The sequence below is a fragment of the Otolemur garnettii genome, unplaced genomic scaffold (genome assembly GCF_000181295.1).
Source record: "Otolemur garnettii isolate 467f Iridium unplaced genomic scaffold, OtoGar3 scaffold00024, whole genome shotgun sequence".
Classification (NCBI taxonomy): domain Eukaryota; kingdom Metazoa; phylum Chordata; class Mammalia; order Primates; family Galagidae; genus Otolemur; species Otolemur garnettii.
In genome coordinates this window covers 17,708,994-17,733,192 of record NW_003852419.1, presented here as the reverse complement: position 1 = coordinate 17,733,192, position 24,199 = coordinate 17,708,994, and the positions used below count along the sequence as shown (strand labels likewise).

At 46.5% G+C, this 24,199-nt stretch overlaps 1 protein-coding gene across 6 annotated transcripts in view; it reads left to right on the top strand.

Annotated features, from left to right (window-relative positions):
* BCL11A (B cell CLL/lymphoma 11A) overlaps positions 1-24,199 on the top strand; it is a 101,047-nt gene that overhangs the window by 26,343 nt on the left and 50,505 nt on the right. The gene's annotated exons all lie outside the window — the stretch shown is intronic.

Below are 24,199 nucleotides of genomic sequence, written 5' to 3'. Positions count from 1 at the left end.
GCTTTCACATTGTCAAACATTTTCATTGCTTCTTCTTCTTTAACACACTCCTGACACAGACGCACTGCACTTGAAGGCTTGGTATTGTTTCATAATCTGAGAGGAGGCCTACAAACCATCAAATTACACTATCTTTGGGCTAATCTAAATGCACTGCAGATTAAAATCAGAGCTCATTTGTCCCTGATGCAAATTATTAAGTTCTAATTATAAATATCCATTTAATTACCCCATACATTTTTATTTTGTGGACCCTTTTGAGCACTGCTGTCTGCGACTGGGGAGAGGATGCATAGGAGACAATCTGCGGTAATTAATGTACACTTCCCAAATGGTAAAGGATAAACATATGGTGCTTTGTTTGTCTTATTTATTGATTGATTAGATGTATAGAGACTTTGGCATCATTGACACCATCCGAAGTTGAAATCCTTTTAGAAATGAAAACTATTTAAAAATCTTTTGGGGAAGAAAGAGCAAAATATAGCCAACCAATAGCTTTCTGCTAGAACACATCTTCCTAAAATATGGGATTCTGAATTTGTTCAAATCACCAGTTTCTGAATTTGATCAAATCTAGATTTGGCAGAAGTTCAGGGTGAGAGAAACCATACCTGTTTCTGAACGGGAAATTACTGTTAGAGAAAAAAAACTATAATGTTTAAAAAAAGTCTGCATTCTTTTTTCCAGCCCTCCTGTCATCCTCTACTAGAAAATAATAATAGCATCTGCCTGTAATATGAAGACACTCCAATAGAGAGCATTATGATAAAACTAGTTTTGAATACCAAACAATAAAGGAGGAAGATAGTATAAAAATTAGCAAAAGCCTCACAGCTAGACATTTACCCTTCCCCGAAAACAATGGAAAATTACCAAGACGGGTTTGGGGGAGGATTGAGGTCTTTTGGGTATTACATATTTTTCTAAAACCAGACTTTGACTTTTAAATATTAGCAGAAGGTCACTGATGTGAGAACAAAGACACCTGGGTTCTGACCCTGATTATGTCATGCTGAGTGACCTTGGGTTCCTGCCACCTCTTGGTAGGTGTTTCCTCATCTTGTAAAGTAGGTAAAACAGGTGGTTTGGACTGGTGAGTCTCTAAGCTCCTGTCACGTACTGGCACACGATGGACACCACCACTGGCTGATTTCCTCCCTGCTTTGTTAGGAATCTAGTTGCTGAATGGCGCTCACCTGCAGACAGGGCAGAATATTTTCTTGATTCGTTGGAAGATGGAAGCTATGGTGTAGATGGAGGCTTGAACTTCTGATCCGCCAGCAGAAAGCTTAAAGGCATCTTTCAGATTGCTGGAAGCAAAATTGAAGCAGGGTTTAATGGAATGGTGATAATTCACAGAAGTTTCCAGGCTTACAAGATTTCTCCGGCTTTTAATTGTTGCAAGCTGTTTTTTGATAAACTCCAAAGAATGTAATGTGTATTTTCTCCAAGTTTGCTTTTTTGGGCAACTGTAACTACATCAAAATAGAAATACGTTTTTGAAAAAGAAATAGTTGAATTCAAACAACCAGGTATTTTAAATTCAATTAACTGACTGAATTCAGTGATATTTTCCTCCTTCCTCCTCCCCAAAGCTGGTTTCCCTGTATGGACATAGCCTACATATGCTGAGTCCTTGGAGTTACGAATTCTTGCTTGTTAAAGGCATCCCATGCAACATGTTTAGAAGAACTCTCCCTCTGTTAGTGTTGAAGACAGCATAAATTGAGGGAAAATGTTCTTTTTTTATTCATCGTGTAGGTAAAAGCATATGGCCTGTTCTGGGACATGTGATCTTTGCAGTCCATTTTCTATACTTGGTGTTTACCATTGACTTTTAGCACGGATGTTTCTGTTTCTTTTCTACACTGTCCAGCAAGTACCATTTACATGTGCCATTAAATTAGATATAAAAGCAGATGAAGCATCCTGGAAAGAACATTCCAAGTTATCCTTTGGATAGTGATTATCTAAAACTTTTTTTTAATTATCTCTTGTGCTCAGAATAAGGGGAAAATGAATCAGTTGTGAAATATGTGTCTCTTGTAGGTCACGGGCACTCTTTGAGATCTATAGCTTCAATAAAAAAGTAATTTATTTAAATTATTGCCTCTTTATAATGTTTGGGAGATTTTTAACAGGAATTCTCTGTAAGGGCACTGATAATCAGCTGTTTCAGATTTTGTATGTTCTTCTGTCTCTGGCAAAAAAAAAAAAAAAAAAATTGTAAAAAACAACAACAACAAAAAAAACCAAGGAAAAGAAAGTTGAGCCCTAACCCAACCCCAAAGCAGATAACAGGCTGAATGAATGGCAGCAACTCAGAGGTTCTGCTTTTGCCTTCGGTCATTACCTGAAGTAAGAGGGAGATAACATTCATGCCAGAGATAGGCGCAGAATTATGTATTCAGATGTGAAGTTTGGGATTTCATGTCCATGTTCTGCCTTCTCCCCTCACCCTGCATTGTACTGTGAGAACGTATCAGCCGTTGCATTGTTAATGTATGATAGGAAGCTGCTGCTGGGATGGGCCTCGCTCCCTAATGGGGTCAGCCGTGTCACATTGTGATATATGGATTATGTTTACTGTGGCATATTTTGTTTGTGAGCCGGTCTGTGAGGTGGGAGCGGATGATAAATGAAGATATCCTACAGTTTTCACACTAGTTCTTGTGATCTTGAGTTTCCAAAACAATAAAGCACCCGTGATAAAGGAGAGGTGTTCATGGGAGACGTAATTGACTTCATAGTTTTAGATAGTTTAGATCTCTGGCTAAGGTTTAAGATGTGATAGTTCATTCCATTAATGACTTTGCTGAACGCTCCTGTTTGTCTTAAGTAAATTATTTAGAGTTTGCTCCTAAAACCTCAGTCAATTCATGAACCTTTGGGCCAGTTAAATAACTTCCCGGCGGCTTTCTGTGCCTTGGCCATTCATTTCCTCAAGCTCCCTTGTATTTGTATGATTTCTAAATTTATTTCTCAGGTTTCACCTGGCAATCAATGATGTAACTTACTGGAGTCTTTATACCTATAAAAGGCTTATTATCTCATTTTTGGAAAAAGGCCCCAAACACTTCAACATTATCATCATAAGATAGAATATGTGTCCATGCACACATGTACACATATACACACTTAGGTATATTTACATGTAAATATATGTACATACTACATACATATTTTGTGTGTGTGTGTGTGTGTGTGTGTGTATACAAAGAGGAAAAGAGAGAGCAGGAAGGTCTTTAGAATTTACCAGGATTCCATTAAGTCAGTATAGAAATTTAAAAAATTGCAAAGTAGATAACTACTTTTTCTCAACATCTGACACAGGCAAATTCATCTTCATGCTGGACTGAGGGTCACAGTTGCAAATTTAGCTCTGGATGCAGCCTGTCCTTTATGCCTTCACTAAGTTGAGAAAGCTCGTGTTTATTCTTTTATTCTTTCTCCTGGGGGTTGCAGCACTTGTTGCCTTGAAATATCCCTTCTTTAGAGTTTGGCCATGAGTATGTTTCCTATGACCTGCCTCTGCATCTGGTTAAGTGGACTTCAGTAATCTGTACATAGTTACTTCTTACTTATTTTATATCCTGAAAGATATTATTAAGTCCAACAAGCTTTTACCCACCGAGTCTACAGAGAAAACGGGCAGGCAATTTTTGTTTCAATCTCTATGTCTCTCTGGAGCACTAGTTTCAGAGGCTGATCAATAGGTTTTATTGTAGACCTCACTGTCTCTAAAAGCATCGTGACCTTATCCTGTCTAAAAATAGTATTTGCTCTTGCCTGCAGAACCTTGACCTGTGTAAACCCATTTGGAACATAACTGACATATCTAGTCAGCTGTATGTCTAAGACATGCTCTGTGAATGAATTCTGTGTAGGAGAGCACTTCCTTCACAGAAAAATGAATTCCAGTTCTGAACACTGGGAGTCACCTGCTTGTCGATGTGGTGATACCCAGGGTAGTGCTCTTGAGGGAGTCACAGAGGGCTCTTGGAGGGTGTATTCAGTCTTAAATAGGGCAAAGAACGGGAAGGGGCTAGAGTGTGGGCTGATATGTATGATGGTTTGAAACAGGGCCCTTTAGAAAGTGTGATTCTCCAAAGGTTTGCTTGGCAGTTTTAGTCTTGAACCTTGGTAAGAAAGGATTCTCCAAAGCATGACCCAGGTGGGAAGAAGTATTTTTGAGTTTAAAGTAACTCTTGCATTTGATGATAAGGAATTATTGTCACTTAATTTTTTTCTGGGTGTGATAATGGTCTTGTGGCTGTGCTTAAAAGAAAAATAAATGTCCTTATCTTTTAAAAATACATACCAAAGTATTTACTGATGAAGTGATATGATGTCTGGGATCAACTTAAATAATGCACGGGGCTAGGGAGGTGATAGGGTTATAGATAAGAATGGCCATGGGTTGTAGTGGTTGAAGCTGGAAGATGTGTACTTGGGGGCTGGCTTATACCATTCTCTCTCCTTTGGCATATATTTGAGGTTTTTTTCAGAAAATAAAGGTACTGTGTGACTAGTAGAGGGAAGAATGGCCTTGTTCAGTGGGTGTTGTTTCTTCACCAGGGGTTTGGCTCAGAGTTAGTAAGGAGCCAGGTGTCTGGTGGGGAAGAAGGAACCTGGGAGCTCAAGTCTGGTCTCTGGAAAGCTCTTTGTTAAAGGGTCAGCCCAGGGTCTGCATTGTGCACCAAGCATGAAGAAGAGTTGGGGTTGCATGAGGCTTCAGCCCAGGGGCCTCTTTGCTGTCGTGTTGGGAAGAAGCAGGTGGGAAGTGCCCACTTGGCTGGGACTGCTGCTTAAGGACAGGCTCTCGGGCTTTCCTTTGGCGATTTGAGACCTGGCTGTTAGAGAAAGATGGTGTCCCTTAGAGGAGGCAGACCACACCCTTAGAAAGAAGGGGGCAAAGGATGTGGTCCTGGGTTAAGCCACGTTCCCTGTGAGGGAGGACTAGGGTACAGGATGCAAGAGGAACGGGATCGCGTGTGGTTGCAGAGCTGGGAAAGGGGCATTTGGCTTTCCTGTTTGTCAAAAGCCAGGTCACTGGTGGGCTTCGTGCAGCCAGTCACGCAGGAAGCCAAGGTGGGCCTGGCCTCTGCCGTATCCTCTCTCTGGAAGCTGAGACCAGCCTTGCTGAGTTGTTCCCAGGCCCAGGGACCTTTGGTTTCACAAAATGTCCGCTCCCGCTCTGTGCTCACAGAGGCTATTATTAGTAAGTGTCACTCAGTTATCTGAGAGTGGCGCTTTTAGCTGCCATCTAAGTGCCTGACACTTGGGTTTACAGCAGATTAAATTAAATTTTAGGCTGGTTTGGCTTCGCTGGCAGTGGACAATAGGAGCGGCTGTTGTAGAAATGTAACCTGGCACCCTCAAGGACGTGCTTGCGAGCGCTTGCTTGGATGCGTTGGGCAGTTCTGAGCGTGCAGGTGACTCTTGGGAGATTAGGGGCCCTACAGGCTGCTATGCTGGGAGTGGGGATGGTGCCACTGTCTGGGGCTGACCACTGGGCTACACCTCTTTTTTCTCTTCTCCTCATTTCATCCCCTTTTCGAAAAAGTATTGGTTTAGAAAAATCGTTTCTTTTTTTTTGGAAACAGTGTCACTTTATCACCCCTGGTAGAGTGCCATGGCTTCATAGCTCACAGCAACCTTCAAACTCTTGGGCTCGGTTAACCCCCTTGCCTAAGCCGCCCGAGTAGCTGGGACTACAGGCACCTGCCACAACGTCTGGCTATTTTTAAAGGCAGGGTCTCACTCTGGCTCAGAGCCAGTCTCAAACTTATGAACTCAGGTGATCCACCCACCTTGGCCTCCCGGAGTGCTAGGATTACAGGCATGAACCACCATGCCTGGCCCTGAAAAATAGTTTCTTAACCTTGGTGTATGGTGCTTGGTTGACAAAGGAAGTGCACAAAGCTGGAGTAATTCTTCTTTCTACAGTTTGCACGTCCACGTTAGCGTTTTTCCCCAAAGAAGGGGCTAAGCTTGTCTGAAAATACCAGTGGGAACCAACTGGAGAAGGGAGTAGATGGTGTCCAGCTCATTGCAATCCAGTGACCACGTTGACCTGGTGGCCAGTGTGGGCACAAGGTCAGGCTGCCCTCTCAGAGTGCTGTAGGTCAGCAGGGAGACTGTTGTGGAGTTGGGGGTGCATCTGCTCTTTTTGATGAAAACGTCACCTCCTTGGTGCTCCATGGTCACGCCTGTGAATTTGGGACATTTGTGACTCCTAATGTGGAGGCAGAGCGTAGCAGTGTACGGCAAAGGCCGCTTATTGAATATTCTTCAGAAAACTCTGTAGGGCTAGTTTCTCCTTCTTAGGAACCGAATGCAAATGTGTACATTATTCCACTGAAGGGCGACGCTCTTTACTTTCATAATCTAGATTTTAAAAAATTCTGTGGCACTTGATTTCGGTTCCTCAGACTCCAGAATTTATACTCACTGATTAGTAATGCATTATGCAAATAATTCAGTTTACATATCCAAATACTGTTTTGCATCATTCACACCTCATGTCTTGAAAAAAAAAGTGAAATGTTTCCTGAAAATAAACAAAACCTGCGGAAGAGTTTATTGTAAGGGTGAAAATTAAAGAGGCACCCAGTTGCCTGGGAACTTTTGAGGAAAATTTTAATACTCCTGCATAAAGCATTTTATAAGGTTTTTTTTTTGTTTTTTTTGGCTGCTACCCATAGGATGTGGCATTCAAGGTATATTGTGTTATCTTTGGCTTTCTGGATTTTTCAATTTTGGGGAAAAAAGCTTTAATACCACATCACACATATAGTTGTGCGTATATAGGTACAGCCATAAATGAAAATTTAGGCTGATTATTTGAAGAAGGAACAATAATTGCTTACCAATGACATGATTCTCCTGCTGACGGTGGGAGGGTAGGTAGATGCGAACTTTTAACATTCCTTGTCTAGGGAGAGTTAGCCAAGCATAGCCACCAATTCCTAAGTTATGGATAGGCAAAGGGCAGCGCCTTACAAAAAGTGTCTCTTTGTTTTCCATGGGTTTTTATTGTCATTGGAGTAATTCAGGAGAATACAGGATGTGACCTGGAGCCCTTGTCTGAATTAGTACGTTCCCAGGCCAACATGAATTAATTCCTACACCGTGGCTCCCAACCTCACGTGTCAGAACAGAATTGGCCTCAGAAATTTGCACAGGACTTCAGTGGTTCAGCCGCATTCTGTGGAGCAGTTAACTTACTGCCGTTGCAAAGCATGTCAGATTTCAAGAACGATTTCCCTGGAAGGAAGGGAAGGCAAGCAGGGCCCTTACTTTTGTGTGTAGCATGAGCACAGTCATCTTTTTCACATGATGCTCCACACCCATCTCCCTTTACAGGTTATAGACACATTTTTGGCACTGCATGAAGTAAGCGTTCCAACATGTTTTTAATCTTTAACTTTCACATTGTTAAAAGTCTGATGTACTGACTTTCAGCTGCCTGGAGATAGTTCAGGGCCCAGCACCTGACAGGTGTAATGTTCTGTGTTTTATGTCTTTCAATATGGAGGTTATATAATCAAAAAGACCGCAAAATGCCTTAAAGATGTTGATACCCAGAGACAGAGCAGGCAGGATCCTTAGGTTCCCTTTCTTGCCTCCCTTTCACACCTACTTCTTTTTTTCTTGTGGTACCTGTATTTGAAAGGGGCTCTTGGTGTACGTGGGAGAAAAAGACACTTCTTGGCTTGGTACGACCTACCAGAGACTCCCTTTCCTGCCAGTGTCAGGATTGAAAAATCCCACCTCTCTTCATTTTCTCTCAAGGGTTGAGAAATGTGTGCCATAGCTCTTTAAAAAAGAATGAACTCTCCTTTTGCTGTGGATTGTAGGGAGACAGATTTGGTGCCTACTGTGGCTTCAGGTCCCAACTTGAATGACAGAATGTCAGTAACAAGCAGCCCCAGGAAATGCAGCTGTGAACAGCTGCCTCTTGATCTCTGCCCATCTAGCTTGACTTGAACTTGAAAAGTAATTGCTGAGTTCCTAGAATGTGCCCCCCACCCATGCCTTGTGGCACCCTTCCCGCCTGACGTTCTGATTCTGGATGGACTTTTCTGCGAACTCCGTAACGATGAGTAGGCCATTCTCTACTGGGTCTGTGTGTCTTTTCTCACCCCTCTCTGTGTGGTGATTCTCAGATTTAGTGTGATGCTGCTGTGCTTACGCTGTCCCCCCATGCCTGTATGTGCATGATGCCTTCCCACGTGCCGTTTTTGCCTGGTCCCCACACTCCACTCGAGCAAGCGTATTGAAATTCAGGTGAGTTGGAGTGCTGTTTTACAGGCATCATCTTGAATGTGCTGCAACATAGACATTGAAAATGTTTTAAATTGCTCAGTGCTAGTATGGAGTAGTAACAAGCTTCTTTGGGTCTCCTTCACAACAGGCTGGAGCTGCAGGTCTCACCTGGTGCCTCCTTCCTCTACCATGTTTTATGCTGTGAGGAGCTCAGCAGATGTTCACCGAGGGACCAAGGCAAAATGATTTGGGGCCTAGGGTTGAGTTGGAGGGAGTCTGGATTGAACAAACCTGGGCCTACTTTTATATTTTCTTACATTAGGGCAAATCGTAGTAATCATTTCATAGTGTTTTTAAAAATTTCTCCCTTCCCCCCAAATTGATTTTTAGGGCCAGGGTCTTGTTCCTATAACTAACAAGAGAATCTGAGGAATCACAAAGTCCAGCTCTTGGAGCATAGATGTCATCCTTCGTGGAAGGGTGGAGTGAATAGTCACTGAGCAATTTCTATATCCTGAGAACCGTGAAGTCGTATCGTTTACCCTCTCATTGTACAGATGAGAAAGGCTGAGTCTGAGATGGAGTGGTAGACTTGGCCTGGTGCCTGGGGCTTTACACTCTGCCCCTGGCTGGCTATGCCGACTCACAGCCTCTCTGTGTCCAGCAGGAATCAGGGGTGGCCGTCACGCACTTGGCCAAGGAACGTGTGCCAACACTTGCGTGTGACAGCTGGGATAGTTTTCTTAACCAGTGTTTTGCTGATGAAGAGCTTGGAGCGCTTGTGGATTTGCTAACCTAGGGATCCCATGGTGAAAACCCAAGCAACAAAACCACCACCCAACCACCTGTGTTGCCACACAGAAAGGTCTCATTCCTGTGCCCGTGTCTTCTCTTTGTTTTTCCCTGTTTCCTCTGCCTTCTCCCCCACCTTTCCTGATAGGGCTCCCTTAGTGTGGCAGTTCTGATGTTGGCACAATGTAGCATGACTTTTTTTTTTTTAATCCAGATCGTTGGCCATATGGAGCAGACAGAGTTGGGTGGTGGAGGAACATGTACCCTCTCAGGGCAGATGGGCCTGGAGAACTGGCCAGCCTCACCTCTTCTTCACCGCACTGGTTCTATTTTGAAAGACATCTCTCAATAGCAGGAAATCCTTTTTTCTGCCTTCAATCCCTTATGCTTCAGTTCAACCCATTTCCTTTTTATTCCAGAGAAGACAAAGTTTCTCATCGCCAGTTTTGGGCTGAACCCCTCAGGTTTTGATTCTCTGCTTGTTCTTTGCCTCTGCTTCTTCCTGAATAATCTCTCTTCCTTGATCTGAACTCACAGATCTGTTACCTTTTAACCCGTTTATTGTTTTTGTACCTTTCTTTAGAACCTTCTAGTTTCCCAGATCTTTTACTCAAACACTAGTCTGATGACTGCAGAGTACAAAGGCAAGATGTCTTAGTGTTTTCCACATTCCGTACTCTTGTATCTGCGCTCTTATATCCTGCTTGCTTTTTTAAAAAACCAGCGCTTCATTGATGACTCACGCTCAGCTTGATGCCCGCTAGGAATCCTAGATCTTTTTTGGCCTTCTTTGAGCGCAGTTAAGTTTTCACTCCCAACTGTATAGATGCTGCGTCTCTCCCTTCCCAGATTCCCCTCTCTGTCCTTGTCCGTACTGAGCCTCGTTCTCTGCTCCTGACACGCGTTCCTCCACTTTGCAGGATGACAGAGAGTTACGATCTTGTCTCCGAAGTTGCCTCCTCCCTCCTGGCTCCTCTCCCAGTGACAACTTCATGGAGGCTGAGAAATACAGTGAGTGGCCTTTCTTGCCTCACTTACTGCTCAGCAACTTAGCTCAGGGGGAGAGCTGTTCATAACTTTCCGCTGACATCTGGAGAACAAAGGTTTTGGAGGAGCAGAGCCCAGATTCCCTGCGAGCCAACAGAGCCAAGTCTTTTTTGAGTTTCCAGCAAAACCTGTGTTATAATAACAGGAGTTGGTCATTGTGTTGAATAGCACAACACAACCTAACTGCACATAATAAGCACATCTCCTCTGTGTGCTGGGGTGAGGAGAGGTGACAGTGAGTGTGTAGGATGGTATGAGACGCATTACAGACATGGGAAAGCAGCTTCAAGCACACAGAGGTGGTGTGAGTAATCATAGGCTTATGGCCACAAGGCGAGATTTTCAATCCCTGCTTCCCTTTCTTGTATCCCAGTTCAGCAAGGATGTAATTAAAGTGGCGAGGGCCACCTGCCCTTTGGACTCCAGGATTCTTTCGTGGGCACTGGCCCTGCGGTGCCCAGGGAACATCCCGCTTGGCTCTTTCTTGGGTTGATTTGGTCACTTCCCGTTCTGCCCAGACCCACGGCAACTTGGTAATCCCCATGGTGTGACCTCACAGTGGCCTGGGAACTTCTGCCTCAACTCTCAAGTCAGGACAGAAATGGGGAAGCTGGGAAGTTGGGTGATGCAGAGTTGGTAGGAAACCCCTGCATCTGTGCCCGCCCGGCTCTCATCCCTGGCCCCTGCCAGCCACCACTTTCTCCCCGCCTGAAGCGCTGGGCTGTGCCTCAGAGAGATAGCCCTGTCCCATATACGTTAGTGAGTGCTGGTTCCTTCCGGTGGGCCATTTTTCTGGGTTGGCTAAGAAGGCCTGACTCTATCAACAACTCCTCTTTTTTTGGAGGAAGTGTTGCCCTCGGGTTAGTGGAAGGGGATTGGGTGCATTCGTGCTGCCTCGTGGGTCTTAGTACTTTTTCCTCCTAAAATCAAAACCTTATTGAGGGCAAGAATCATGTTTTATTTTTTGTGTTTTCATGGTGCCTCACAGAATGCTTGTTCGTATATGGTATTTAATTGGTACTTTGCTCAGGCTGCTTGATTGAAAATGGAAAGGCCAGGCTTTGGATGGGTTCCTGGGCTCCCTGTCCTGGGAAAGTGTGAGGCTGGACTTTCTCCCTGTGGAGAAAGTGAGAGGGTAACGGCTGGGACAGTGGATGGATGGCATCTGTGTGGCCAAGCCGTGAGCTTTGCTTGTGGCTTCCGCGCCCTCACCTGGAGTTGGCATGGGGCAGAAGCACGTGTGGTAGGCTCCTTAGGGATGGGCAAACACGGAGGACCCGGGGCCTTCCTCAGATGTGGGAAGCTGAGAACACGGTCGCACCATGGGGACCCTATGGTCGGACTAGAACTTGTCTTACCGGAGGGAGGAAGGCTGAGTCCTGAAGACACCAGGCACTGCTTTTCTTTGGGTGGTTCTGACTGGCTCTGGGTTGGGATTAAAAGGCAGTTCTTTACTTTCTCTGTCTCTCTCTCCCTTTGTATGTATGCAAGACCTTTGATATTTGAGTAGGGAAATCCTCTCTTATTAATGGAACTTACAACTTTTTTAGTGTGTTACCCTTTTCTTTTCTTTTTGAGACAGAGTCTCACTCTGTCACCCTCAGTAGAGTGCCATTGCATCACAGCTCACAGTAACCTCACACTCTTGGGCTTAAGCAATTCTCTTGGCTCAGCCTCCCAAGTAGCTGGGACTACAGGTGCCTGCCACAACACCTGGCTATTTTTTGGTTGCAGTTGTCTTTGTCTTTGTTGTTTAGCAGGCCCAGTGGAGCTTGAACCTGCCAGGCTTGGTGTATGTGGCTGGCGCCCTACCCACTGAGCTATGGGTGCTGCCCATGTGTTAGACCCCTTTTCAGTGTGTTGTAAAGGGAGTCCACCAGACCACCTAGATTTATTTGCATAACTGATTATTTTCCTAAGGGAAAAAAACCAACAAAACTCCCACATTTAATTTTATTTTTAGATGGCTTGTTCTCTAAGTCCCAGGACTGTCCAGAAATGGGTTGCCCAGCAGGTCCAACAGCTGAAGACTGTGATCCCATCAGTGGCCAGGGTCATCTACAGCCTCTGGTTCAGCTGTGGCCCTTCTGGGGTTTCTTTCTTTTCTACCTGTTTGCACCTGCATGGCTGGAGGTGGCCTCGTACGAAAGCCTTCTTAGAGCGCTCTGAGAGCACTGCTGGCTTTAAGTGCTCTCGGGGAAGCACGGGAGGAAATGGCAGGTATGGCTGGGAGCCCCTATCCGGGCCAGCCTGCCACTGCCTTCTCCCCTGCCTGCCCTCCTCCTTGGGGAATGTAGGAACAGGGACCTAGGGAACTCCAGTTAGTGGGATGACTAGTATCCAGGTCAATTAACTCAGTCCAGGGTATTTTGCCCACCATAAGCCAAGGAACAGCTTCTCTTCTGGGGAGGGGACTGTCTGTGGAAGCAAATCCCCGTCTTGTTAGGAAAAGGGACCACCTGGCCCTTAAGACTCCAAGGTATTCACAGCTTAGGACCCCTTTGTAGGTGTTGACCCAGCTGTGCTGAGTTCCAGACCTCAGTCTCAGTTCTAGTTTCCCAGAGAGTGGTGCAAGGGGAGGCTTTTTCTTTTTCTTTTTTCAGTCCTGGCCAGGGATGCATCTGTTCTCTTGTGGGTGTGAGTGGGGACGGATTAGGCAGCTGGCTCTTAGGAGGGTGGGAGGATCCAGAAGGGAGAGTGCAGGACAGAGAAGATCCTGACAGGACATGAAGATACACTCCAAAAAGAGAGAAGAAGCAGTTCTGGCTAAAGCTGACCCAGCTTCCACACCCCACACCTGGTGAAGAGGCTTGCATGGGGTGGTGGGGTTGAGGCCATCTGGGCACTGGCTTCTGCTGCAGACAGCCTCAAGGGGTACATGGCGGTGCATCTCCCTTAGCACCTGGCAGTGACAGCCCTGGGGGAGCAGGGCCTCTGTCTGGTGCTACTGCTAGAGCTCAATCCCTTGTCCCCTCCTTGTCCTGCATTGACCGTGTTGGAGCAGTGTCAGCTGCACAGACTGGAGCCCACGTCATGGCAGGGGTACACTGAAACCTAATAAGCTCATGAGCCGCCAGTGATGGCTATTCTGGGGGTCCTTTCTCGGGGTAACCAGAGGTGGGGGTGTGATCCATTGTGACTTGTCAGCCATTGTCCTGGGTGTTTGTGTTTGGGGTAAGGATTATTCTCTGAGATGTCACCTTGTATCATCCAAATGGATGCCACGTGGGTGGGCAACACGGTCAGGTTTATTCATTTACCGTAGATGTTCATTAGACATAGCAACCCAACCTGCTCATTCTACCCCTCGTTAAAGGTGACTCACAGTGGAGAAACTGACAGAGAATAAACCATCTTCATTAGGCTGTGGACATTGCCAGGCTGTGGACATTGCCAGACTGTGAGCCAACTTCAAGTAACACCGGGATGCCCTGATAATTATATTATTGAAACCATGTGAAATTAGATAGGCAAATTGAGGTTACTGGGGACTTGAGTTTGCTTTAGACCAAAGAATTTAGAGGTGAGAGGAGAGGCAGATACCATCTAATCTCTTTAAAAAATTTTTTTGAAATCTCAAATTTAAAAATTCAAATTGTTTGTTAATACGCTTACTCTACACCAAGCACTGTGATGGGTGCTGGACTGGGAGGTGAGCAGTCTCCTTCTCTGGAAGCTGACTGTCTGGTCTGAGAGATGGGTGTGTGCAGCGTAGGGGTGGGTGAAAGGTGGCAATCCTTCATGCCTGAGAATAACATGCAACGAGAAAAGCTCACGTGCACAGGTGATAGGAGGTAAGGTGACTTGCCCAGCCCACCCAGCTACCTGGCAGAGCTCGGCCACAAACCCAAATAAATTATTCTGAGTCCCACATGAGCACATCAGCCAGCCACCTTTTACTATTGCACAGTTCCAGGTGGGGCTCTAGGTGGCTGTCCTTTAAAACATCCTAGAGAAGCAGGTTTCCTCTTTGACAGCTCTCCAGGGATGGTGAGCACAAAGGTTCCTTTGTGACTCCTCGCCTTCTGTGTTTCTTAGTCTTCCAAGTTACTGGAATAAAGTTGCGAGCCCGGGTGGCTGCACACACATTCGTTTTGGTTTACTGTGACGCTTGTATTTCCTTGGAAGAGGTACCACATCTTTGGCCTAGTTAGTGCTAAGCCTTGAGTCGATTCCCTTTCTTTTGCCTTTGGACATCTACCATTCCCAGTTGCTGGAAGAACAACGTGACAGGTGTGTCTGGGCTGTTGGGTATAGCAGAAGATGCACCTCGTATTTTTATTGATTAATAAATTTGAAAGAAAAACGCCTCCCCCCTGCCCCCCACCCTGCCACTTGCTTTCGTCTTGCCTTCGTGGAAGAAACAGAGTACCGAGCTTGGAGAAGAACTGATGGCACCCCCCTCCCCTTTCGCTGCCCCAGGTCTTATACTAGTGGTGTCTTTGCCTACTGCATTTTTAACTTATTTTTCTATGGCTTGGAAAATACGTTGACTGAGTGATGATTGTTTTCATGAAACGGTACAGCAAGTAAAGCAATGGTTGTCATTAATAGTGTGGTTATGTAGAGTGTAGCTCTTTAAGGCTTCAGTTTCGAATCCGATTAGTGCTCTGTTAACTTAAAATAGCCCCAAAAAAGAAGAAAGGAAAAAAAAAAAAGAACTGTCAGAAATCAGAGGGAAATATTAGCATTATGAAACATGTTAACAAGTGGCCATTAGCACTTTATGTCTGCATGAATAGCATCTTTAAGTGTTTTATTGGTAACAGAATAGAGTGCAGTCACATAGAATGGCATTACTTTCCAAATTGGCAAGTTCTTTTAATTCAAACTTCTCCTTGTTATTGCCTACTGGGGAGCACTTATTCACCTGTCAAAATGTGTGCCAGGGTGGGAAAGGGTACTTAGCTTTTCTGGCTGCATCCTGGGCTCTCAGGTACAGGGGATTTTGTCCCTTTACCATGGCCCTTTTCTCTCCCCACCTCCCTGGACCCCTTGCCAGCATGATGGAGGTCCGAAAGCACAAATGGAGAAGGAGTTGAGGCAGCTGGCATCTCAAGGGGGTGCACTGGCCAGGGTGCCTGTGCAGTGTGGGTCTGAGTAGGGGCATCCAGTGTGCTGGGAAACGCAGTTGGCTGTCTGGCTGAGTGGTAGGGATCCCAGTGGGTAGGGCTCTGTTGGTGGTTGGCTCTTTCCCAGGCTTCTAGCCTCTTCTCTTTCTAGAGCAGTGGTTCTCAACCTTCCTAATGCTGTAACCCTTTAATACAGTTCCTCATGTTGTGGTGACCCCCAACCATAAAATTATTTTCATTGCTACTTCATAACTGTAATTTTGCTACTGTGATGAATTGTAATATAAATATCTGATATGCAGGATGATCTTAGGCTACCCCTGTTAAAAGGTCTTTCTATCTCCCAAGGGGTCACAACTCACAGGTTGAGAACCTCTGTTCTAGAGGCTGGTATAAGCCTTAGGAAAAAGACTGTCATTTGGTCTTTGCTAGCTCCTGTCAGGGGTCCCCCACTCTTTTTCCTTTCCCCAAACCAACTGAACCCCTCCATTTATATTATCATATAAAATGCTCTTCCCTCTGGGCTCAGGGCCTATGGAGAAAATGGAATTTGGCTCAAATCCAAGCTGCAAAGCCAGAGTGCCCCCCGGTTGGGCCGCCTGACAGTTTTATGGATATGGCGTTGAGAAGCCTCCTGGCAGTTGGAATTGTGAAGGTTCACTCATTCATTTTTCAGCAAATATTTTGAACACCTGCCACATGCTGGGAGCCATTCTTGGTGTTGGGCATGTAGCAGCGGTCAATGCATTAAAACTGCTCTGGTCTTTTGGGCTCCCAGTCTAGCTGGAAGAGACCAGGAACACCTCAGTAAATATGTGAATTCGATAGTATGTCAAAGGTAATCAAACTGCCTTGGAGAAAATAAGGTGAGGAAGGGGGATAGAGGATGCATGGTGGCACACCTTTAAATAGGATGGCTGGGGAAGGCCCCATGGGGAAGCAGAGCCTTCGAGGAAATGAGGAAACTGGCTGTGTGGATTTTGGGGGAAGAGGGTTCCAGGCAGAATGAAGGGTAGGCGCAGAAGTCTTGTGCTCAGTGTGTCTGCTTTTTGGAGGAGGGCGAGAGGCCCTTGGGGTCAGAGTGGAAAGAGTGTAGGAGGTGCTGGGGTTCAAGTCAGAGAGGAGGGGAGGCAGCTCCTGGATAGACTTTGGAGGGAGCACTTTGGCTTTGATTCCAAGGGACACAGAAGTCACTGGAGGAGGGATGTCCTGTGACTTAGGTTTCCAGAGGGTCATTGGCTGCTCTCTGAGACTTGACTGTGGGAAGATGAGGTAGAAGTCAGTCAGCTGTTGCCATGATCCAGGCAAGATGATGGTGGCTTGGGCTGGGGAGATGGGAAAATGAGAAGGGTTGGATTCTGGACCTCCAGTAGAACCTTTGTAGTTGACCACCTACCTACATTGACCATCTCCTTAATTTGACCTAATTTTCATAGAATAGATTTGCACCACATGTCCGTATCAGTACGTTAGGCCTAGTTCTTCATGTTGACCACCTCTATATGTTGACCAGTTGGTACAGTCCCTTTGGGGGTGGTTCAACTTACAGAGGTTACACTGTATTTTGAAGGAAAAACCAATAGAACTTGACAACAGATTTGGATGTGGGGTTTGAAAGGAAGAGAGGAGTTAGGGTAACCCAGGAGACTGGCTTGGTGACTGGAGGGATGGAAGGCTGCTTGTTGGGATGGGCAGGAATGGCCCTGGGTGATGCCCCTCCCATACACTTAAGTTCTTCACCAGGTGCCAGAGACTACTGCCCTCCTTCAGGAAGGGTTGTGAGGGAAAAGCCAGTGGCCCTCAGATGCGGCTGTTAGGACAGCTCCAGCCCACACAGCTAGCAGCTAAGGTGATTTAAGTCAAACTCTTAGGGTTATGATTATTTTTTCTCCCCCTAATCTTTTTGTTCGGTTTCCTTCTCTATTGTTCTTTAGCTACCCACGACAGCTTGATCTTTTGACTCAGAAATAATGTGCTCTGTTTCTTGCCTTTCTTTCCCTTCGCTTGTTTTCTCAGGGCTCAGGGAAAGCAGAGGCTGCTGGTTACCCATGGGATCTGGAAATGAGCACGTAAGCTGCAGCTTTTCCGGGACTTCTCTGGAGTTCCGTTGCCATGTGTTTCGTGCCTCCAAAGCGTCCTTTTCTGGAGATGTCTTTGTGGCTCTGCTGTGCTCAGGTCTGCTGCTTGGGCCGGGTGTTGGAATTTCTTATGGAAATTCGTTGTCCTCTTTTCCACAGGTCCTCCTCCTCTCTTTCTGCGTTCCTGGAAAGAAGTAGGCTGGCAGATAGAGCCTTTTTCCTTGAAAGGACAGTGGAGAGCCCTCTAATGGAAAAGTAAAATAATTCTTGGAATCCTTCTAACGTCCAAAGCAGCCGCAGTTGAGACAGAGTAAATAATTTGGGGGTCATCTGCAAGGGCTTGAATCAACAAATTGCTTTCTTGTTTCTCAACTTGAATCTTTAGACCAGAACTCTGTGACTTTAGGAGTCTGATGAGAAACAGGAGTCAGTATTTCTGTCTGAAGCCACTTTTGAAGGAGGTCTTCTAGGTTTTAGGGCTCATAGATGAACCACTGACAGATTGTTTATAACCTTTTTTTTTTGAGTCTCACTCTGTTGCTCTGGGTAGAGTGCTGTGGTGTCAGCTCATAGAAACCTCAAACTCTTGGGCCCGAGTGACCCTCTTGCCTCTGCCTCCTAAGTTGCTGGCATTACAGGTGCCTGCCACAATACCTGGCTAGTTTTTCTATTTTTAGTAGAGAAGGGGTCTCACTCTTGCTCAGGCTGGTCTCGAACTCCTGAGCTCAAGCAGCCCACCTGCCTCGGCCTCCCAGAGTGCTAGGATTACAGGCATGAGCCACAGCTCCCAGCAGACTTTAAATAACCACACTGAGAGATTTAGATTAAGTCCTTCAAATTAGGCCTTAGTTTTCTCTGTTCCCTCTATGGTGCTAGCCTTGACATATGTAGAACAAATTATTTAGGAACTATAGGTGACCCAAGGAAGGGAGACCTTAGGAAAGTCCAGGCTACCACCTCAGAGGTCTAATAGCCCTGTTATCAAGGAGATACTCAGGGAATTTCTGAGGGCCCTGCCCTTTCCCTGGCCACATGGAGGTAAGTAAGCTCAGCCTCTTCCTGAGCCAGGTAGATGCTGTCTCCTGCCATCCTTGTTCTCACAGCTATTTCCCTCTTTGACCTGTTTGCTGCAGGCCTGAGATAAGTTTTGGCTTTGCCCTCCAATCACGTGCTTCAATTCACATCCTGGAGGAAAGCAAAGTGTTCTTTAGAAAGGAAAAGTCCAATACGGTCCCACAGTGTGCTGTTTCCAAGCCCGTGGTTGCATTCCCTCAAAATCCGGGTTGGGGATGATGGTGTTGCAAGCTCCCTGTTTGGGTCGAAGTCAGGCTCAGAGGCTGCGGAGCTGTGAGGCTGGTCCTGTCACCAGCACGGGGAGTGTGGCCTGGAGTGGAACCCTGAGCATCCAAGAAGCTTCTCTCTGGCTCCTCTTTCTCTCCAGCCTTCTTCTCATTCTGAACCCAGGGTAGATGGGTTTGAGTTTCCCCCTAGTTTTTATTTGTATAATTTCATCTTGTTGTTGTTTGGGGGAAGACACCCCTCAGGCTGTTTAGGTTGGTTCTTTGAGATGAATAACTACTTAGCTGTTGCTCAACTACTTTTGTTTGTGACATAAAGGGCAGTAAGCACCATGACATGAGAGAATTTCAGGTTTATTGTGATTTCTTTTTTGTGTTTGCATCTGTCGCGCTCAGTTAGGGCATTATCCCTAACCCCGTAGGAACCAACACCGAGGACCATATGATTTTAAAGCTTTAGAAATCTGCGTGTGTAATATGTCTTTTGTGAAAATTTTTTTTGTTCTTTTGCTTTAGAAACTGTAATAATAATCCATAGTAATTATCCCATAGTATGCTGTCCTTTGTTACAGGAGCATTGGATTAGTGTGAAAACGTGTCCTGTATATAGTTTCAACAGCTTGATTTTACTCCTTCCCTTCTCCCTGCCCCCCCCCCCTTTTCTGTCTTGTGCTATTTGGAAGACAATTTCCACATTTCTGCCATATGTCTTAGAAAAGCTTGGGACTTAGAGACTCAGGACAGTGAGCTTAGTTCAGGTGGCGAGGAGGCCCTGTCTAACACAGCCTCTGTTATGCAGACAGTGAGCTGTTGAAACAGCTGCATTTGGAAATAGTTCTTCCCCTTGCCTGCCCTCTTTTCTTGAGAGATTCCAAAACATCTGAAAATGCAAAAGCACTTCACCAGGTTTTAACTTTTCTGGCTTGAACAGAAGCAGCTTCAAGTCAAGAGCACAGTAGTCTTTGTAGGTTTTGGTGCACTTATTTCTAGCTTTTCAAGAAAGACAAGGGCTTTCTTTCCTTTCTTCTTATCTTCTTTTCTTCCTCTTTTCTCCCTCCCTCTTTTCCTTCTCTTCTTCCCTCCCCTATCCTTCCCCCTTCCCTTCCCTTCCCGATCCTTCCCATCCCTTCCCCTCCCTTTCCCTCCCTTTCCTTCCTTCCTTCCTTCCTTCTTTCCTTCCTCCCTCCCTCCCTCCTTCCCTCTCTCCCTTTCTTTCCTGTTTTGTTTTGCATTCTGCTGAACTGGAAGAGCATTTAATCCTTGGCCTCCTGTCTGTTGGGATATTATGTTTTTTTAATAGTGCTTGTTTATGACTAAGGTCAAAGACAGTATTTCAGAACAAAAATTAGAGTTAGTTCATAATTGAGTACATATGTATGTTACTGTTTATTTTTATAGTTTGCTAATTTATTTTTAAACAGCTCAGTTACGCCAACATGTTTATAGCTCCGTTCATCACATGCCTTACCAGTCAGGGTGTTAAAAGGCACATGCTTTTCAATAGTTTGGATCCCAAGTTAAATTAGATAATGCCATCAGGTAGCAATTTAATTACATTAATTGAATGTTTAGGTGGAAAGGTAGTTTTGCAGCGGCTATAATGAAATAACATTTGTAAGTACACATGTATAAATCTCAGCATTAGAGACATTATTTGAGGTTGCTGACAGGAAAATGGATGTGTATCAGGTGTGGAGAAGGAAATATGCAGGGGGTTCTCTCCTCAGTGGTGTGTGCTGCCTTGGCAGTTTCGGAGACTGCTGGACGTGGCTGTTTCCTCAGGGAGCCGCCTTCGCCATTAGCCCTCCAAGCCCTTATACTCACAGGCACCTGGGTGCTGCGTTGTGTGTGGCCTGGACTTTCCTGGGAGGCAGAGTGCTAGCTTGGGCTGGCTCACTGAGGCTGAGAAGAGGAGTCCGGGGGGGGTTGTTACTTTGGAGCGTCTGAGGGTTGGCACACTGGGGTTTACCCCTGTGGTGCTCCAAGCCAGCTCTGTCCTGGATCTGAGGAATGCTGACCAAGGGATTGGGTGGGCCAGGATGGAAGCTGCTGGCAGAGCCTTGTGGCATTCAGTGTGACAAGTCAGACCCCAGCTAGCCCATGAAGGTGGCTTTTCCTCGGGTGCAGAGGGAATTAGATGAGGAGGCCGGAGCCCCAGCTGCTGGTCAGTTGATTCTCAATGCCCCCAGCCAAAGTGGGAGCATGAGCCTTGAGCTAATATGACAAGCCATTTTGGGCCCAGGTGTTCTTCCTCTTCTCTTTGTGACTTTGTGTGGTGGGTGTCGGAGGATGGCTAGAAGGAAGGGGTTTTGTAGGTATGCCAGCCGCATCCCTTGCCTATGAGTAATTCACTGTCTTCTCATGCCATCTGCTTTTACCCGGGCTGCAAAGCCTAGTGTGGTGTCTCAGACCCTGCAAACCCTATTTGGGTTATTTACAAAATGCCACCATGCCACCTCCACAGCGCCTGGCAGATTGATCAGGTGGCTCTGCTATTGTTCCTGGGTTGATGACTAGGTACAGATTTTCCTGCCCACTACTGTGTTGGGGCTGTTTTCCCCTCTCTCAAGCAGAGCTGTTCTCTGTCTGTAATTGGCCCTTTGTGTGTAAGAGTCAGCCATGATTGACTCAGTCTGAAACTGTAGACCAGGGGTCCTCAAACTTTTTAAACACGGGGCCAGTTCACTGCCCCTCAGACCATTGGAGGGCTGGAATGCAGGCCCCGGGACAAGTCAACTGCTAAGCAGGACAGGCTATGGTGGCAAAAACACCTGGTGGGCCGGATAAATGTCCTAGGTGGGCTGCATGTGGCCCGTGGGCCATAGTTTGAGGACGCTTGCCCCTGGTAGAGGTATCACTCATTCCCATCTCAGAGTGACCAGCTGTGTCTCCCACCTCCGGGAGGTGGGTGTGGGCGGGGAGGGTTGTTGTTTTGTAACACTATTATTGCCTTGGCAGCCTGGCAGCCTGAATGAGAATTTAGGGAGCTAGAAGGCAGGGTGGGCAGTATGCATTGGAGGGAAAGGGAGCCCCCTAGATTGGATAAGAAGGTAAGAGTGGGGCGGTTTAACCTCAGGAAAGTGCTCATCCCGATGTGGATGCAGTATTTGTCCAGCTGAAAGCAGCCCCACTCGGCTGACTACCTGATGAATGATTTTCCCCAAGCTGACAGCTGCCCCAACACATTTCACCTACAAGTCCTGACAGCGTAGTGTGTTCTTTTGGGGCTGTTATTACTGCGGCAGGCAGTTGGAAAAATCTGGAAGAATGAGGCTCTAAAGGACAGTCTTAAAGCAATTTCTGAGTATCTGTTCCTTCCCTTCTTTCCAACCCTCTAGCTTCTTTGGTTTGTGAAAAGTTGTGCCCCTCCATTTCAAATTTCCGTTGTGCTGTTTATAATGAGGATAGAGATAGAAGTTATTATCATTATTATTATTGAGTAAGGCCTTTGATGAGCATTTTTATACTTGAGTCTGACTTCGTGAGTAATAGGAGAAGGTGGGATCTGGAGCCCAGAGGGGTTCAGTGGCATGTTCTGGTCTCACACAGCTCCAGCAGCAGAGGCTTACCTCTGACCCAGGACTCCTTGGTTCTGCTCCTCTGCACACGCCACCGCCCAGCCACAGGGGAGGGAGTCGAGTTTTGAGCAGGCTGGGTTTTGGTAGAAGATCTGTTTTAACAGTTTGGAGCAGGGAGGCTGGCAGGGGTGCTCACTGGTAGAAGAGGCAGGTGGTTGGAATTAATTTGGTCTTTTTAGGGTTTGGGGGGCCAGAACTGTGTCTGATATTTAGCCTGTCCCTATGATGTCAAGACTTTCTTGCCATAATCCCTAAGCCCCAGTGGAGATGTTAGTTTGAGGAGTAGCACCTGCTGAGATGTTGCGAGGGGGCTCTGACCAGGAGGGTCTGGGGAGGCAGACACGGCATTCTTCCATTTGCTTTCTGCCATGGACTTGGCTTTTCCTAGGTTCCAGGGCCCTGCGCTCCCTCTTCACGATCATTGGTATGACTATAACAACCACAGGTAGCCAGAGGTTGACTTCTTTGTTTTATTGTGCCTGCCTCCTTGAGAGTGCCTGCCCTCCTGAGCGCGTGCCAACAGGTGGCAGGTGGGGAATTGCTGGTGAACTCGCCATGCGGTGTGAGCCCTGGGCCCTGTTCTCCATGCTCAGCTGAGCGTCTCTGTTTGGTGTGGAGAGTCCTGCCAAGGCAAGTGTGAGTCGCGGAGAACTGGGCCCTGTGGCACTGGGATGGTGTAGGCGGAATGGTACTTTTCAGAGTCCTCCCAGCGTGCCCCCCGAATTCCTCCAGCCGACCCTGGGAAAATGGGGGGCTTTGATTTAGGTGAGTCTTATCACTGTGTGTCTTTCATTCCCTTCCTTCTCTCCCTTTCTTTTTCTTTTTTTTTAGAATCAATAAAGCAGCTGATAATTGCTTTTCAGGAAATTTAGACAAATACAAATTTTACAGTTTTGGTAAAAATAATTAAACTGACGAAGGATCCAGAGTATTGTCCCCCACAGTGGACTCTAGGTTTGTGTGTCGTCTCCTAGATCTTCTAGGTGGGTTACATTAGTCCCCACCAAATGTCACATTTTCCTGGCAGCTGTAGGTTTCAAGGAGGGTGAACAAGGGACATCTAGGTGTTTGATGAAAGCTTTTTGGTCCTGGATAGGCACTGTTGGGTGTGGAGACCACCAAGGCTTTGTAAGCTTGAGACAGCCTCTGGTGGGAGCGTGGACAGTCCTCAGACCCGAGCTTCACAAATTCTTTCCCCAGATTTGCGCAGCACATGGGCAGCCTAACCAACAGGAGGCAGGGGCATGCTGTGCTGGGAATGGGTGGAGGAGTGGGTACAGAGAGAATCAGCAGAGGGAGTGAGGGCCTGTTGTCTTGCAGGGAGAAGTCTGCTTCCTGGGATGCTGTTGGGGGTGGCCTGCGTGAGGGTTTTAGTAAGAGGTCAGACTCGCTGGAGAAGGAAGGTTCCTTTGCAGGTGCTCCTCCTTTCTATCTTGGCTCTCCTGGTGGGACCTTGGTCTGACTTTCTGCTTTCTCTGAGCCTGCTAAGGCTTCAGAATGGGACCAATGTGATCAGCGGTGATGTGGCCTCTCCCTCTTGGGCTGGGAGCCACCAGGTTTGGAGGATATGGCCTCCCCACCTGCTCTCACTACCAAGGCAAACACAGTGAGCAGCTCTGGGCCTGTCCCCGTCCCACACGTACCTTCAGGACTGGCCTTGATCCTTATTTTGAACACATTCCATGTGTCTAAAATGATAGACACCTTGGTTTTGCTCCAAGCCAGTGGCCGTCCCCCTAGATGGGCGGGGGCCTTAGAAGACAGGAGGTATTTGGACACGGGTAAGCACGAAGTCCCACTGTGCTTTCTGGGAGCCCCAGATGGACCAGTGAGTGTTCTCGCTCTCTCTGGATCCTCCCTCTGTCTCATTCTACACCTGTGAAATCTCTTTAGCGATTAGGCACCTCCTCCTATGGCAGGACTAGAATTTACAACCTTTGATTAACCAGTTCAGGGCTCTTTCTGCTCTGCTGTGTTACCATGATCAGAGTAAATTTGTTTTCCATTGCTGATGATTGAGAACAAAGTTTTTTTTTTTTTTGAGACAGAGCCTCAAGCTG